General features: G+C 41.2%; 1 protein-coding gene and 1 long non-coding RNA gene across 2 annotated transcripts in view; both read left to right on the forward strand.

The window, feature by feature from the left end:
- Window positions 1-16,258, forward strand: part of asic1c (acid-sensing (proton-gated) ion channel 1c) — a 127,428-nt gene that overhangs the window by 57,410 nt on the left and 53,760 nt on the right. The gene's annotated exons all lie outside the window — the stretch shown is intronic.
- On the forward strand, window positions 5,366-7,304 carry LOC125301401. The gene is made up of 3 exons (XR_007194743.1): window positions 5,366-5,523; window positions 7,064-7,117; window positions 7,223-7,304. It is a non-coding gene; the product is annotated as an uncharacterized LOC125301401 (long non-coding RNA).

Genomic DNA, 16,258 nt, shown 5'->3' on the forward strand with positions numbered 1-16,258 from the left:
GCTAAAAATGAAGCTTCATAATAAGGTTTATAGTGTCAAAAGTTATTGTCTCTCAAATAATTTAAGACTGTCTTGGTTTGTTTATGGTGTTTGTGTGTGTGTGCATGTGCATGGTCGCTCGCATCCTTGCATGGAGACTGGGATCTGTACACTGTTTAAAAGGCCACGCTGGGATTGTGCAGCTTAAGGGTGTACGCCACACTTAAAGGAGTTACTCCAGGTCATTCTCTCTCTGCCGTCGTCATGGCACCATTTCAGCATCCTGAGTGCCAAAGAATAGTAGCGCGACTCATCTGTGTGTTGTGTGTAGGCATAGTGTTCTATATTTATCTCTGGCCTTATTAGTTAGGTTCTGTTCTAATACCAAAATGTATACACCATGTACACGGATTGTTTCGAGTGCAAGTGTATAATAGCACACTATTTGCCACAATATTGACAATATTGTTAATGTTAATTGGATGTGGAATAGGAATTCTCATTTTTGTAACATTGCAGATGTTCATTGTGAACTTTGAGAGTGTGATGAGATACTAATTGCACCAGAATTTAATCAGGCTGGTTTAGTTGCCAAGCTCCATTAGGCTGCAGTGCTGTTGTGAAACAGTGTTGTTCAGTGGTGGAAGCAGTCCAAGAGGACACAGAACAGATGATTCCGTCTCATACTGTAGGTCCTGATCAGATGAGAATGGTGACACTGTTCCTAGAAACAATCCAAGGAGGATATCAGTGTCCTACATTTAAAGGGATATTTAACTCATTTTCCACCTCCACTCGAGTTAAAGAATTGATTTTTACCTTTCTCCAGTTCATCCAATGAGATACTGTATATTCTCATTTCGGCGTAATAATCTGCTGCAGCTCAAACTTGGTGCTGGAAGTTACAGCCTATGGGACTATTTTCAGGTGCTGCATGGTATCGTTTTGCTCTTGCACCCATGGTACGTTCGCAACATTCCTTGATTATTACGCCGGAATTAGAGTATAGTTCCATGTCAAATCAGCCTAGAGAATCGTCACGGTTCATTTTCCGCTAGTCTTATTACACTTTCTAACTTGAGAAGAGACAAGTTTTAAATAGGAAAATTACCGGAAATCTTAGTCACTTTTAAGTGTGATGCAGGCCGAGATGCTAATGGTCTAATCCGATTCAATGATCTATGCTAGGCTGGAGCTAAAAGTGGTATCGCCAGACTCACAGAACAGCTGGATGAACTGGAGAAAGGTAAAAAATCAATTCTTTAACTCGAGGGGAGGTGGAAAATGAATGTAATTCCCCAAATAGTGCATATCCCTTTAAGCTTTTTATCATAGTAGCAATTGTTGTCATGTTGCCAAATATTTGTTTGCTACTTTTGCTTGTTCTAAAAGGGTTCATCCAGAACCCAAATTATGTTGTCAAGGTGCTCTATGAAAAATCATTATTTTCATGGTATTACTTTACCTTTTCCCAAAATGCAAAAAGGTCTATATTATGCAAAAGCTTCAGACTCTATTTACAATATAGACTTAAAACTGTTATATGAGAGCACATAAATTAGCATGGACTGGGTTTTACGGTTTGGCCTATTATTTCCTGGATGAAGGGCCACACATTTTCTGGGTAACTACTAGATGTGACAGTAAGGTAGTAGCTTTTTTATCTTCCTTGACTCTTTAACTGACAGCACTGCGGCTGCAGGTATTACTCACCTCAGAGTTGGGCAAGGGCAGGTGTTGTCAGTGCCAGGCAGGCACACTAGTACAACGCTAAAAAAGTGAGAGAAAGAGTGCAGGGCAGGCACCTCAGAGGAAGAGCAGGACTCATTAAGGAGAGATTGTACAGTATCGGTGTGAGTCAGTGCTCTTGTCCACACGTCCAGGATTTTAACCCACCCACTCACCAGGCACAATGAGCGATGACTCAGGATCCGCTTAACATAAAACCATATGTCTGAAAACATTCTGAGGCGACTGGAATGTCATCTCAATATTTTAATTCAGTTTTATCACACCTTATTTTAAAAACAAGCAAATCACTAAAAGGACTGGGAAGGCATGATTGGAATTAGTTAAACTCCTTCTGTTCTCCTTCTCTAGTGCCCTTCTTTAATTTAGTCCATCTTGCCATGTATAGTACCTTCAAGGAATGAGATGAACCTAATTAGTTTATTCAATGGCAAAGCTCGATGAGACCAAGAGATACGGCACTGAAGAAGTGTTTAATTGGAAAAGGTCCTACTCCTAATTAAAGCACTTCTCTGCCATTGATTAGAAAATAATATGAGAGGAAGACATTCACAGCACACAAAGGTTTAAACACAATATATGTTTTATTCTTTTTTGCTTTAAAAAAGGAGCAGTGGAATGTCACTTTTCAATTTCTCCGAGTCTAACCAGTTAGCTTTACACAGAGTCAGGGATCCATTTATGTGAGAAGATCCTTTGAAGCCTCTCCCCTCACTGAATCCTCTCTGTAGTCATTGTGATTACTTTTGTTGGTTGTTTGAGGACCCATGAGCACACCTCTGTGATGGCCTCCCACAGCAGTAAAGTAACGCCATTTTGCCTGCTGGAGATGCTAGAGCAGGCTATTTTCCTGCCACAGTTGCATGGTGACAGCAACAGCAAAAGCACAGCTGTGCATATGCATCAGTCTACCTGGTGTGCAGTCTCAGGAAATTATATGCTGGATTGATTTTCACAGTATGACATGAATGACATTCAGTATGTCTGCCAATAGCTACGTTTACACGGACAGTTTTTTGTCATTCCGATTAAACTATTCTGATTGAAAAATGTATTCCGTCTGTTTACATGGGGTACGTTCTATTCCGATCAGGTGCTCTCAAGCACTTAAGAATCTTTGATCGAATAGCCGTTGTTGCCTACTTTTCCTTGAGAACAGCAGGCAGTTTGATTGATCGTATACATGGCTGTTCAGTCAGAATTGGAACGGAATACACCACCTCTTTCATTTCGATTAAAATTCTGATCAGATCAGCAGTTTTATTCCGATCACAGAGTTTATATGTGTAATTTCTATTCCAATTGAGCCGTTATTCCGATTATAATAGAAGACCGAATATGTCCATGTAAACCCACCTACTGCACTGCTTGCAATGTGTGGATCTGCAAACAAATGTTCTCAACAAATCCATCATCTGTCCAACATGGAGCATACGGCAGTATACATATAATGGAGTCCATGAATCATAAATATGACCTTGAAGGGATATGTGTGAGTTGTAGAACATTTAATGTTTTATAGAGGCTTTGCCCTGTGGGTTTGATGTCTTCATGCTTTGAGTATGTGAAATTAATCATTTGCATTTAGTTTACATAGTTTTACACATGGAAAAAGCAGCTTAATGTGCCAGGGATGATGTTTGTGTCAAAGGGTGATCTACAGTGTGATTTCAGACACATTGGAGTAGGCAAAGATTTTGGCTGGGATTGCAAATGGCTTGGGCTGCGAGACATTTTTGTTTTCCCATTTACAGAGTCAGGACGGTGTATGAACACCAGAGTTTCTTGTGCGCAATTGCATTTACTGAACTTGTCGAAAACTGAATGGGATTAGAATTGTTGTCTGCATCTTTAATGAGGAATGCCCTCCTTATGGCCATCCATATAATGTAAGCAGTCATCATTGTGATACTAGGTGTGGACAGAGAGAATAAACTCATGTCTTGTAATACTTTTTGGACCACAAACCAGAAAGACTGATGAAAAAATATAGTATGACTATAATAACTAGTGACTGCTGTTCATCTACAGAGTATATCAAAGGCAAGATCCCTGAACTTACTTTTAATCTACTGAAATCTGCATGCTGCTCCTGTGGTAAATTTCGTCATTTAGCTGCCAAAATGCATGGGAATTTAAATCTGCACACACACACACACACACACACACACAACAAATCCACTGCATACCCATTACAAAGGAAACGGCCAGGGAGCACAAAAGAGAGGGCCATGAGCTGCCTCATTGAATCCTGGCTGTAGGAAGCACCGGAATGAAAATAGCCACTCTATTGGCCTACCAGAACACACTAATCTTGTCCTTTTATTCAGGTAGCAGGCACATCTACCCAGGAAATTCATGTTTGTGATGCTTTTTGACCTAGGATGATTTCGTTTTAATGCAGTGAGGCAAAATGAGCCTTTATATCTTATATGTTATGGATACAGTTACATTAGTTTTTCTTTAATATCTATGAAATATATATATATATATTTTGTATTTTATTATCTGGATGAGATGGTCAGTATTACAACTAAACTCGTTATTTAAACACAACATCCATTTAGTGTGATTTCTCTGTCAACACTGTCCATGTAAACCTGGCTATTCTACTGCACTACAAGAGGTAGTTTGTAGAAGGCGGGAATCTACTTCTTGTTGCCTGGCGCTGCATCACCTCATAGCACAATCAGCAGTGGAAGCATTATGGCCCTCACAGCTTCACACCTAATTGTCTGGGGCTCCTACCACACTGTTTGAGCTACCTCGGAGGAGCTCTGACATTTCTTGACATGTCAGGGATACAAAGTGTCTAATGAAAGGGAAGCAGGAGGCTTCAGAGGAGATCAGTAATCTTGACACGTGTGAATGCAGTGTTTGGTTCTCCAAGTCAGGGAAGTGGTATTTGGCGTTCGGGATAAGGTCACTGAATTGCTGATGTGGTGGAAGCAGCATATTAAGCACATGTCTAAATCCCACCCTTAAAAAGAGCAAATCGCTTCGCTGATTTCCTGAATCCCTCAGACGTACGCTGACGTGAGGAATTGTGTGGTCAGAGCAAATTAATTTGGTCAAGCCAGAAAGGGATTTCATGGGGAATGTAATTTATTTTCTCCAACACAATTTGCTCCCAGGCAGTCTGTAGCATCATGCTGCGATTGTCATCCTTTTGTCATCCAAAACACTAATTGTCATCCAGCTCAACCCTGCAAACAGCTAAATGAGTTATTTAATTGCTTGCAAGGTCAGGCATTCTAGTTTTTGGTTAATCCACTTAAACTGTCATCAGAGCTGCATTTCCTTATTGTGGTATTGGCCATTGTTTCCCTCAAGGACAGCAAAGTTGGGCTGCACACTTGCTTTGTTAGGTGGTGACATTAAAAGCCACTTTAACCTGCAGCTTCTGTATTGCCCTTTGGTTTATCCCTGTTGTAAACATCAAATTGTTTCTCAGCAGGAAACTTCTTGGACTTTTGTGTATTTATGTAGGCAGTTTTCCTCAATAAATGCTGTGGACGCAGCTGTCCCTAGTCGCTCCAGATGTAGTAAGGGACTCATTGTGCTTGCTTTGCAGCCTAACAGGGTCACAGTGGGGCCGGTGTGCAGCTCAGCAGTAGTCCCACCCTGCCATCCCACATTCACTGCATTTGTGGCCTGGAAACATTCCACTGCATGCGGTTTAGCAGGTGAGGGGCGAAGCTAATGACCTAGAGTTATATGGAAAGTTATTGGCTCATGATGATTCAGCTGGCATCTTGAGGTGCCCCAGTAGAGAGATTGCACCTCTTATCAAAGGTATGTATGTGTCTGTTTGTGGCTGGTTGGTTTTCACACAGTTTCTTCCACAGAGCTAGAATCCTTATGTGACATGTCAGCTTTCCTGCTAGGATTCTTTTTTTCTTGCCGATCCAATGTCCGGATAGAATTTATTTTACCAAATAAATGTAAAATTTTCTGGTCACATTTCAATACAAATCTATGATCTAAATGCAAATACAGTGAACACCTAGGTTGATAAAAGAATGACATCCTCAAACTTTAATGAAAGAGCAAATCATAACAGGCAGACTACACCAGACAAGTAACTGAAACATTACGCTGCGACAGTTTGTTGGAACTGGCACCAGATGTGGTAGCAGCACATTCAAAAAAATTAGACCAGTCTTCTTAAACTATTTTTACAATCGCTAATGGAACACTTCAGTTATGTGGTTGGTGTAGCCTGCCTGTAAGATTATGAATATAACCTTGGTTCTCTGAAGGAAAATATTAGACATTAACCAATGGGAAGTCACTCTTGGATGATGTGACCAATCTGAACCAATCTCCAATCGCAGGTTACTTACCAAAGATAGCCACACCATGAACAACTAGTCCTCATTTACATTCTGAAGTGATCAAATTACATTAAGTTTAGAGCGCCAATGGGGCATAGATATACACCTGAGGCCTCGTAAACTAGAGCGATAGTTTCCACAAGCCAGTGTGAAAGTCTCTGCTTTGGCAGCACACAGCCCACTGCTTGGGTCCCGCAGCAGACAAACAGCTGTTTAGTCTTGCATAGTGTTCAATCAGGCACAGTCTGTGAGGCGGGAGTGAACAGGCGGGCTGGCTTCTGCTCTGGGGCTGGGCTGAACCTACTCCCTCTGAGATGGAGGAACTGCCTCCTCAATTTCCGCCTCACTGTCCAATGCAAGCAGTGACATTAGCCTACACTGTCTCAGGTCCATCTGCACCTCACCACTTTCAACGCCTGGGACTCCTGACTAGCACACAGGTGTAGAGGGGGAGAAAGAGAGTCAGGGAGCTGGGAGTCCTCCAGTGCGGACTCACACACCTTGGTGCAAAATTACAGCATATGGGTGGTCCAGCCTAGCACAGTGTGGGCAGAAATCAGGCAAGCAGAATAAAACTTGAATAAAACTTGAATAAAAGAGGACTTAAGTGTTGCCCACAAAACTGTTGGCTACGATGATACATCTGAAACCTGTTTGTAGCCTGTTTAAACCAGGCTACATTCAAATATATGCATGTTTCTATGAAAGGTTGATGTTGTGTATACTGTAGCATTGGTAGGGGCAAATGTAAAGAATATGTAAACAAATGTTTACATATTGATCTACTGTACAGTATGTTGCATTGTAGTGATAAGAAACTGACAGTGACTGTCTCTCTGTTTATGGTCATTACTGTTCGAATTGTGCATTGTCCACTGCAGGTCAGTGTGAGGCATAGCATTATTGTCTTTATTGATTAATCCATTCACAAAGCCTGCATAAAATGACAAATGGCCAGATTTAAGCATCAATGTTAATTCTTATTTCTTGTCTTACAGCAAGAGTATGGTCAGGGATTATGCAATTTGGCGTTAGACCAATTTAGTAGTGAGGTGAGTGTGTAAATTCTCTAAGCAGTACAGTTTATAACAACAATATTATGTGTGATTGAAACTGTGTTTACAGTACTTGTGTCTATCTCATTAATCATTACTCAGCCTGCTGTATTCTGAACCCTCGTGCAGCTGGTGAGGCTTCTGAGGAAAGCTGTACTTTGTAGTCTACTTTGGGAGCTGGCAAGTGAGAAGAGAGACATTCATATGCATTATGCCTGCAGGGGACTCTTAACAGATGAGATCAGACTCACTTTAAACCTGGAACCATTTTCCCTTGAATACACATTTGCACTAGTCAATCAAATATTGAAACAGATGCCTCTCTGAAGTGCCCCAACATGGAATCCAACAATGGGATTTAAAAGTACATTGCTGGGGAGAAGCTGGTAAGAGGCAAGAGTCCAGCTCACTCTAGTTGAAAAAATAATTTAACCCCACAACATTGTTTCACCATGTGAGAAGAGGAGATGACCATGACAAGGACACTCACTTGAAAGAGGGGCGGGGGTATTAATCACTCAAACTATTTTGTCATATGATAGTGTAATCAATACATAAGTATGGATCAGCAGAAAGGATGGAGTGCCTTGTTGTGTTCTTTTGTTTTACCAAATCATAACTATGGAAAAGAATTCTGAGACTAAAGGCCCATTCACACCAAGAACAATAATGATAACTATAAATAAATATTGTTCTCGTTAATATGAATGACGACGTTCACACATACAATATAACGATAACGACATGAAGAACGATATCATTGGGGATCACTTTCAGAGCAATTTTCAGAACGATAAAAAGCTAATAGCCAATCAGAACCCATCGAATTTTAACCGTCACATTCATTAACACAAGGACTGTTTATCTTTGTTCAGTGTGAACGCTTTTATCTTTATGGTTATAGTTATCGTTATCGTTATCGTTCTTGGTGTGAATAGGCCTTAAGACTTAGAATGTCTGAGGCAAATTTGTTGCCATAGACTCTAATGCACTTTAATTATTAACATATGCTGAATCATACCATATTGGCTGAAGTTTGTTAGTGTTGTTTGTCATGTTGATGTGTAAACAAGACTACTGCTACTTCTTTACCCCACCAATTGTAACTAACCATTTAAAATAGCAGCTGCGATATTGATAGTTAAGATTCCCCATCTCAATAGTTTAATGATTATCAATAATAAGTGGCTAACATGATTGTTTATTCACTGAATGCACATAGACTAACACAACTTTAGTAAGTATTTCTTGTTGCTGTGTTTCTTTCTATTTCCTTGCACGTTATTGTTATCGTTATTGATTGGACATGATTGCTCTGTGTAGTTTGCATCTCTATTTCACGGGCCCCACCCTCATCAGTCCGTTGTGGGTCCGAGGCTAACCCCTTAGGAAACCCGATCTCTGCCTCTTATCTCTTTGCCCTCCAAGACTGCGCAACGAAAGCAATCACGTCACCAATCGTTTGGGCTGTACAGGCTTCTGATGACCCACCCTTCTTCCCACAATTCCCCCTTGGGGCGCAATGGAGACACCGGAATCTGGCGGCCAGTCACCAGTATATTTTTGACTGTGCTCTGTGACCTGGTCCATTCGAAGAGCTGCAAAGACAGTGGTGGGATCATCAGCAACACAGCTTGTTTTAGATTGCTCGTTTGGTTTGTTTCCTGAGGCTATGGGTACCCCTGAGGAGGAAGAGCAGCCTCGACCGTCTGACATCACCGTTTTTGGGGCCAACTGCACCCTCCATGGCCTCAGTCACATCTTCCTGCCGGGCGGTGTGACCATCCGCCGGCTGCTCTGGGCCGCTGCGTTCTGCTCCTCTCTGTCCATATTTTTGTATCAAGTGGCGGGCGCTATCATCCAGTACTACCAGTACCCTCATGTCACCATCCTGGACGAGATGGACAGCCCACAAATGTTCTTCCCAGCCATCACCATCTGCAACTACAACAGCTTCCGTAAGTCAAAGATGCAGAGGAACGACCTGTTCTGGATGGCCGGGCTCCTCGGGGTGGAGCAGAGCGACTTTGACGACTTTATGGCCGCCCTGGGGCAGCCCGTGGAGGAGGGCAAGTTCTTCCCCAGCAAGACCTTCAACATGTTGGAGTTTGTGCAGCGCACAAGCCATAACATAGATGAGATGCTGCTCGACTGCAAGTACCGGGGCAGAGAGTGCGGGGCAGAGAATTTCACCACTGTGAGTATGGGCTTCTGCATGGGCGTGTGCCTCAGTTCAGCAGCCAGGCATCGCATTACCGCTCATGTCTTCACATTGTGTTGACTGCTGGTTTGGGTTTTCACTGCTTCAACAAAATACCTTTTTTCCAGTGCCACAGAATTTATATGAAAAACACATAGTGTACTAGTAAGATTCTGTTTTCTAATTGGTTGGTAGCTAAATAATTAATGGTGTGGTATGCTGTGCTGAGCTGGTTATTGGCCTACCATATGTTAATTTAAATCAGATCAATATGACAAACCACTTTAATAGTCATAAGATCAAATATTGTTGTTTAATACTTCTTCTCAGCTGTGTTTATCTCACTCGTCATTTGGTCCCTAAATTGTGTACCAAATGAAAATAAGTTTTTGGAGGTTGTCTCAGATTACTTATGTATTTCTTTCCTTCATGTAAAACGACCATCTCTGCCTTTTTAACCACCAGTGTGGACAGTGCCTCGCGATTAGAGGTTATGCGTCATGGGTTTTGATTCATTGTGTATCTGGCCTTGACCTTGGGAAAGTACTGCCTTTGGATTTTGTGTCCATTGACTTAATGAAATGAAATGTTAGATTGCACTTAAGTGAACTGCTCATAAAAGTCCTGTAGTAATCTCTAGTCCAAGAGTATTTACACACTTTGGAGTGTTATAAGTGTTATATTTTACTTGAGCACTTAATTTCAGAATCAATTTAGTTTCCACTGGATGCAGCAATGGGAAAGAGAGAAAGAAAGAGAGTGTGTGCATATATTTAGTTTGTGTGTTGATACAGATGGATGCTCAAAGATGCCTAGTGTGATACTTGAGGAGTTTACTCTTTGCCAAGTGATGCGGCATTACGTGCTAGCTTGGCACATGAGGACTGATTTTAGCCCGTTAGCATGCAGACAGTCTTTTAAGGAGCACTTGAGGACTGATTTGAATCTTTCACTCTGAGCACTGCGCAGATTACACCCCTCTCCCCCCGCCCGATCTTACCTCGGCAGAGCGATGGCACCACTCCTAAGGCACTTAAGAGTAGTTTCAGATCCACAAAATCGCATCACCAAGGCGTCATCTCCAGCTTTTCAAGTGCACACATTTTTCACAGAGCTACAGAAGTAATTGTGTTGTTTTGGAAAAGATAAGTACTTCAAAATGTAGAATTACAGGTACCATCTGGCCCTGTTCAATTGCAGTTCAAACTGAACATCATTCAGTGTGAAGCAAACATATGCTGTATTCAATTCCATCGTCTTCACAACCCCTGACATATGATATATTCTGGAGCCTCAAAGGTATCCACTGAAGTATTGTCAGGGATTTATTGTAATTGCCACACAGTATTTAGTCATTTGTATTATCCACAAAGTTGAAAAAACGATTAATGTATCCATCCCAACCAAAATATCGATTGATTTAATAAAATATCAATATCAATGTTTGAGCTACGTATATTACAGTATTAATATATTCATTTGGTATTGCCAAGTTATACTTTACTGGAATTTGGAGAGATGGGGTCAGAGCAGGATGTGGTGATAACACATCCAGATTTTTGTCTCAAGGCCCCCTTGTTTATGATAAATCACTGTCTGTCAGCAAGCACCACAGGGAACTGTTCACCCCCAGCTGCAAGTGCAGAGGAGGGGTTGCATTTCAATGAAATGGGCCATTGATTTGAGAAATGAAAACCTAGAACCACTGTCAGTTTATGGCTCAGGACTTTGTGGGTAGAGGATGTGTCGATGGTGTTACATATTCATCTTTTTTAAGGTGTAGAATGCTCAGAATGGAAGATAAAAGTGGAGGGTTCTTTGCCAATAAAATAACCCATATAGCTATGCACTAAATGTCCACTATTACCTCTCCTGTATAATCTTATTTATTTTTCCCTCACATGTTTATTTCTCCCTTACATGTTGTTTATTATAATTTATAGTAGGGTTTTATGTCAGAATGTGGACTGACTTTGCCAAACACATTTACATTTTGACAGTGTTACACGGAATAACAACATTAGTTATCCAGGTTGATAAGTGAACAGCATGGACTACACTTAGCTGAAGTATTCACAACCCCCCACCCCACCCCCAACACACACACAAACACACACACCCAACATGAATCTGACATGTGTACATGTGCAGTCTGCCACTGCTCAGCTATGCCATTTTCTTCATGGTGTTTTTGGTAGTTTCTCAATGCAGTGTTCCACTCTGCTTCATTTTTGCACATGTGGTATCTCAAGGCAAGAACATACTGTGTACCTATCTGTTCGTTCTCCCTGAAAATGGGTGCTGTGGTCCCTGTGTTCTTAGCAGCACACCCTCTTCTTTGGCAGATGAGATGAAGGACAGAATGCAGTGTGGGGTGACAAACTCCACATTGCGAAACCATTATGTTGTGAATTTATCAATTTGTCTGGACCTGGCACTGGTTGGTTAAGTTGTATCCAGTGGCTGTCATGTCCTTGAGACAAAACCGAGGGGTTTTCAGCTGAATGTCGGGAATTTGAGCCCCACTGGTGGCCTGAGTATAGAGGAACCTGATTAAAAATGAATGAAGCTTGCCGTGCCTGCATTTAAATCCTCAAGATCTCAGATGATATAAATTAAGGGGAAGGGGGTTGTCCTGTGAGGAAATTTGTTCTCTGCATTTTACTCATCCGGTTGTAGTGTGCACACATTCATACACACACACACACACACACACACACACACTCTTGGAGCAGTGAGACCACACACACTAGGAGTACACCTACAAATCCGGAGCGGTGGGCAACCCTTAATCCAGCGCCCAGGGAGCAGTTGGGGCAATAAGGTGCCTTGCTCAAGGGCACCTCATCCATGGATGTGGATGTGGGAGAGCTGTTTTAATCACTCCCTCCACCCGCATTGTTTCCTACCAGTCAGGGATTGAACTGGCCACCCTTCAATCACAAGTCCCTAACCAGTAGGCCACTAAAGTAGCACTGTGCAGGGCTTATACCAATAAAGAAATAGAGAATTGGAATGGGCAAAATCTGATCAGCATGAGAAATAGGGGAACGCTGAGTGGGAATGGTTGTTTTTACAGAGTATTTGTAATATTTGAAATATCTTGTAAATAACTTTGCCTGGTTTTTGCTGTTCCATTGTGTCCCAAGTAGAACATTGCCGCACCTTTAGTAGCCGGATCAACTGGCACGTTCTTCCATGATTTGTTGCCTTTTCTTTTATTAGGCAGCTCTAAATCGATCCAAGGGCACAGTTCGGATAGTGTTGTTGATATGGAGTGTGAGAGAAGAAGAGAGCAAGAGAGAATGAGGGGTAGAGAGAGAGAGAGAGCAAGAGAGATTATGTGTGTAGGCTGCAGCATTTGGAGAGGAGCAGATGCTTGTTCTAATGAATCAGTCTAGTTGATGTGGCAAAGATGTGGGACAGTGGGACTGCAGTAAAACATTTGTATTGGGTCTTCTTATGGGCAGGTGGAAACATGGGCTCATGCAGCAGTTTGCACCACAGATGGCTGTGCTCCTAAAGGACCCTTACGAAGCCAGCTAATTACTGAAAACAAACAAACACACAACTGCCAACAGTGTCCATGGCATGTTATAACTGTGGTTGGGGAAAGGGTCATGTGGTACATTTATTCCATCGTGATTTTAGTCTCTGGTTTCTGTCTTATCAGTGCTGTATTGGTGTAAAATCTCAATGTCATAATGCATTGATGTTTGTGTAATATACTGTAGAGAACCAAATCCACCCCAACTAATTTTCTAAAGGTCAGTTTTAAGTTTAGGGAACAAGTGTTGCTTGACAAAATCGTATTGTTGCTGACCGATGTCACAGAGCTGTATGCCTTAATACGGTGGCCCAGAAGGGTCAAGCAAAATTAGCTTGCAAAAAATTTTAAGCAAAATTAGCTAGCAAAAAATGTTACATTTTAAGACAAATTTACAAAATGAGAATCACTTTTACCATGCAAGTGAACAAACTAACATTCAGAAAACAAAATTACAAGCATAAAAACAAATTTACTATATGTGAATGTAAATGTTCAGCTGATGGTAAAAGTGTTTCTCATCTTATATGTTTTTTACGTTTTTAAGTTTGTAATGTCGTTTTCTAAAATTATAGTTTTGTTTAACCCCTCTGGGCCACCATACTTTCAGTCAAGCGCCAGTGACAAATTGTGGAATAGAATGTCGGCTAGTCTCTATAACAACTTGGGTAACACTTTCTATGAAGGATGTATTTATAACGCCCTATGAATGCATTCATAATGTTTTATAAGGTGTCTATAAAGCATTGTAATGCTCATTTTTACCATCTATATGTATTCACAAGTCGTCATAACCAACTTCATGATGCATTTTGACAGCTAATTATGAATGATTATAATTTTAATCTGAACTAGATGTACCGCAGAGCAGTACAAAATATGACCGCTGCCCAGTCCAGCACATTTTTTCCACAAAAATAAATCACGCTGAAAGGCCTATATGATTCTAACTGTCTCACTAAATTGCACTAGGCACACTCAATTCTCACTGGTATCTGCTAGACAACAAGTACCAAAACATGATTAGTTCATAGATTTCACATGTCAAATTTATTTTATACAACCCCAACCCCATCTTGCCTGTTCATAATTCTGAGAAATTCTTGAATTGTGTGCATGTGTGTGTGTACATGTTTATGTTTATGTTTGTTTGTGTGTGTGTGTGTGTGTGTGTGTGTGTGTGTGTGTGTGTGTGTGTGTGTGTGTGTGTGTGTGTGCTTGTGTGTGTGCCTGTGTGTGTGCATGTTTATGTGTCATACGTACAGTATGATTACTATGAATGTATGTGTGTGTGTGTGTATCTGTTTATGCACATGTGTGCATATGGAATGGGTTAACATGACCCCTGGAGGCAAACATACGCAAAAAATTGGTCATCCTAGGCCCTACGGTTCTCAAGATATTCACAGAAAACTCTGTTGGTGTACGGTCACTAAATGTACACATAAGTCAAGTCAAGTCAAGTCAGTTTAATTTGTATAGCGCATTTAATTGACCCTTGACACATAATTTAATTGTCATTGACACATAGACTAACAAAGACAATAGCGGACGGAGCGGCGTAGTCGCCAGCGTACCCGTGACACCAAGACATAGAACTACATTTAAGAAATAACAAACGCAAAAGATGCGGACGGAGCGGGCGTAGTCGCCAGCCGCACCGATGACACCAAGACATACAAGACAGACAACAAACAAATTAATAAATAAAATAAATAAAAATTAAAAATAAAATTAGTCCAATTTCCAACCGGCTGAAAATGTCCAAGGGCAATGATGACTCGCGTGAAACTGCGCACAGCTGTGTCTCCACAACCGATGCATGCAACGCCAACAAAGTTCTTTACACTCACTGGCAGTCTGGAGATAACGTGAACGTTAGGTTATAGTCTGGACAGTGTTTCCCATACGGAAAATCTGTGGCGCCACACAAAAAATATTCTATGTTTAATTGAATTGAATTTAAATTAAATTAAATATAAGATCAAATCCTTGCATTGCCATTGAGCTGCGCTTTTTATGCACGCAGCCTTTCCTTGCCCCGCCCCCCTCTCTCTCTTGTAGCCCGCTGCCCCTCCTCTGCATGTGCATTTAACAAAATATTCACGATTGTTGAAGGATTGTTGTTGCTACATAGAAGCATTGCATAGAAGACGTCTGGCTAAATTGCTATTAAATCCGCTTAGCATTGTGACCATGCTGCGCAAATTTGTTCAAAACTGCCGCATTGAAGTTAACTCTGCTAAGATCTTATCACAACATAATAGGCTACATTGAAGAGACTAAACTAAGTTAAGTTATGCAATCAAGCAGTATCTCAAAGCTAACGTTAGAATACTGTTTGGATTAGTGTTGCACGGTGTATCGATACTAAAAAGGTATCACGATGCCTTCATGCAAAAAACGATACGATTTCGTTTTTAGAATCGATACTTTATTAAAATTAACGTTCTGTGTCTGCGTGAACTGCTGCTCTCACTGCTCCTTGCACGCATCTAGGCAAGTGGGCGTGTCAAGCAGGCAGCTCTGAGTGAGTGAGTGCGCAGCCAACGTCAACATACAGTAGTTCTTTGCCGACCGTCCTCGGCCTTGTGGATAAAACAAAAGGTGAAGTGAAATCTGCAACTATTTCAGATACGCGCGAATAGTGAAGGCAAGCCATCAGGTACACAGAGGCCCGTTTGTGAAATATGTTTCAAAGTCATTTAAAAGCAGTAGGCTACGCATGGAACTTGGCTAAACACCTCGCAGACATATCCCAACATTTTTGTTCAAAGAACGACAGGTTAACGAATATGCTATAGAAAACACGACTACATGGTTAGTGCAAAGTTCTTCTCTTCTGTTTTAGTCTAGCCTAAGTGAAACGAGTATGGTTCTCTGGGATAAAGCGAACCTTCCTTCATCAATGAATTTTGACGAGACATAACAAGCTGTAATCATTTTGACGAGACATAACGAGCTGTAATCGTAGGGTGCTAACGTGATGAAAGTGCAATGTTCACGCCAGAATAACATTACCATAACTTGTAAACAATATATTTCATGTTCGGTCAGTACTACTGGTAATATTTGTCATGGCATGCAGACTGCAATTTTTTCAATAAGTATTGCCCAGATGTAGGATAGGCTACCCGAAATGCGCTAATTAAAGCCCACAGCATATAATACCACCAAAGCGTGTTGAATCCTAATAATAATAGCGGCTTATTGTTATGTGGTAGCAAATCATGTTATCAAAGAAATAGACGTAGGCTAATGTAGGAATGCACACAGACATATTGCAACAGGTAATGGTGTAGGCCTATCTGACGAAGACCTGAGTGGTTGGGACGTCGTACTTGTACACTGGGCGCAAAGAAGACTATCCTCACATTTTTCCCTTTGCAAC

This window comes from Alosa alosa, chromosome 1 (genome assembly GCF_017589495.1).
Source record: "Alosa alosa isolate M-15738 ecotype Scorff River chromosome 1, AALO_Geno_1.1, whole genome shotgun sequence".
NCBI lineage: Eukaryota > Metazoa > Chordata > Actinopteri > Clupeiformes > Clupeidae > Alosa > Alosa alosa.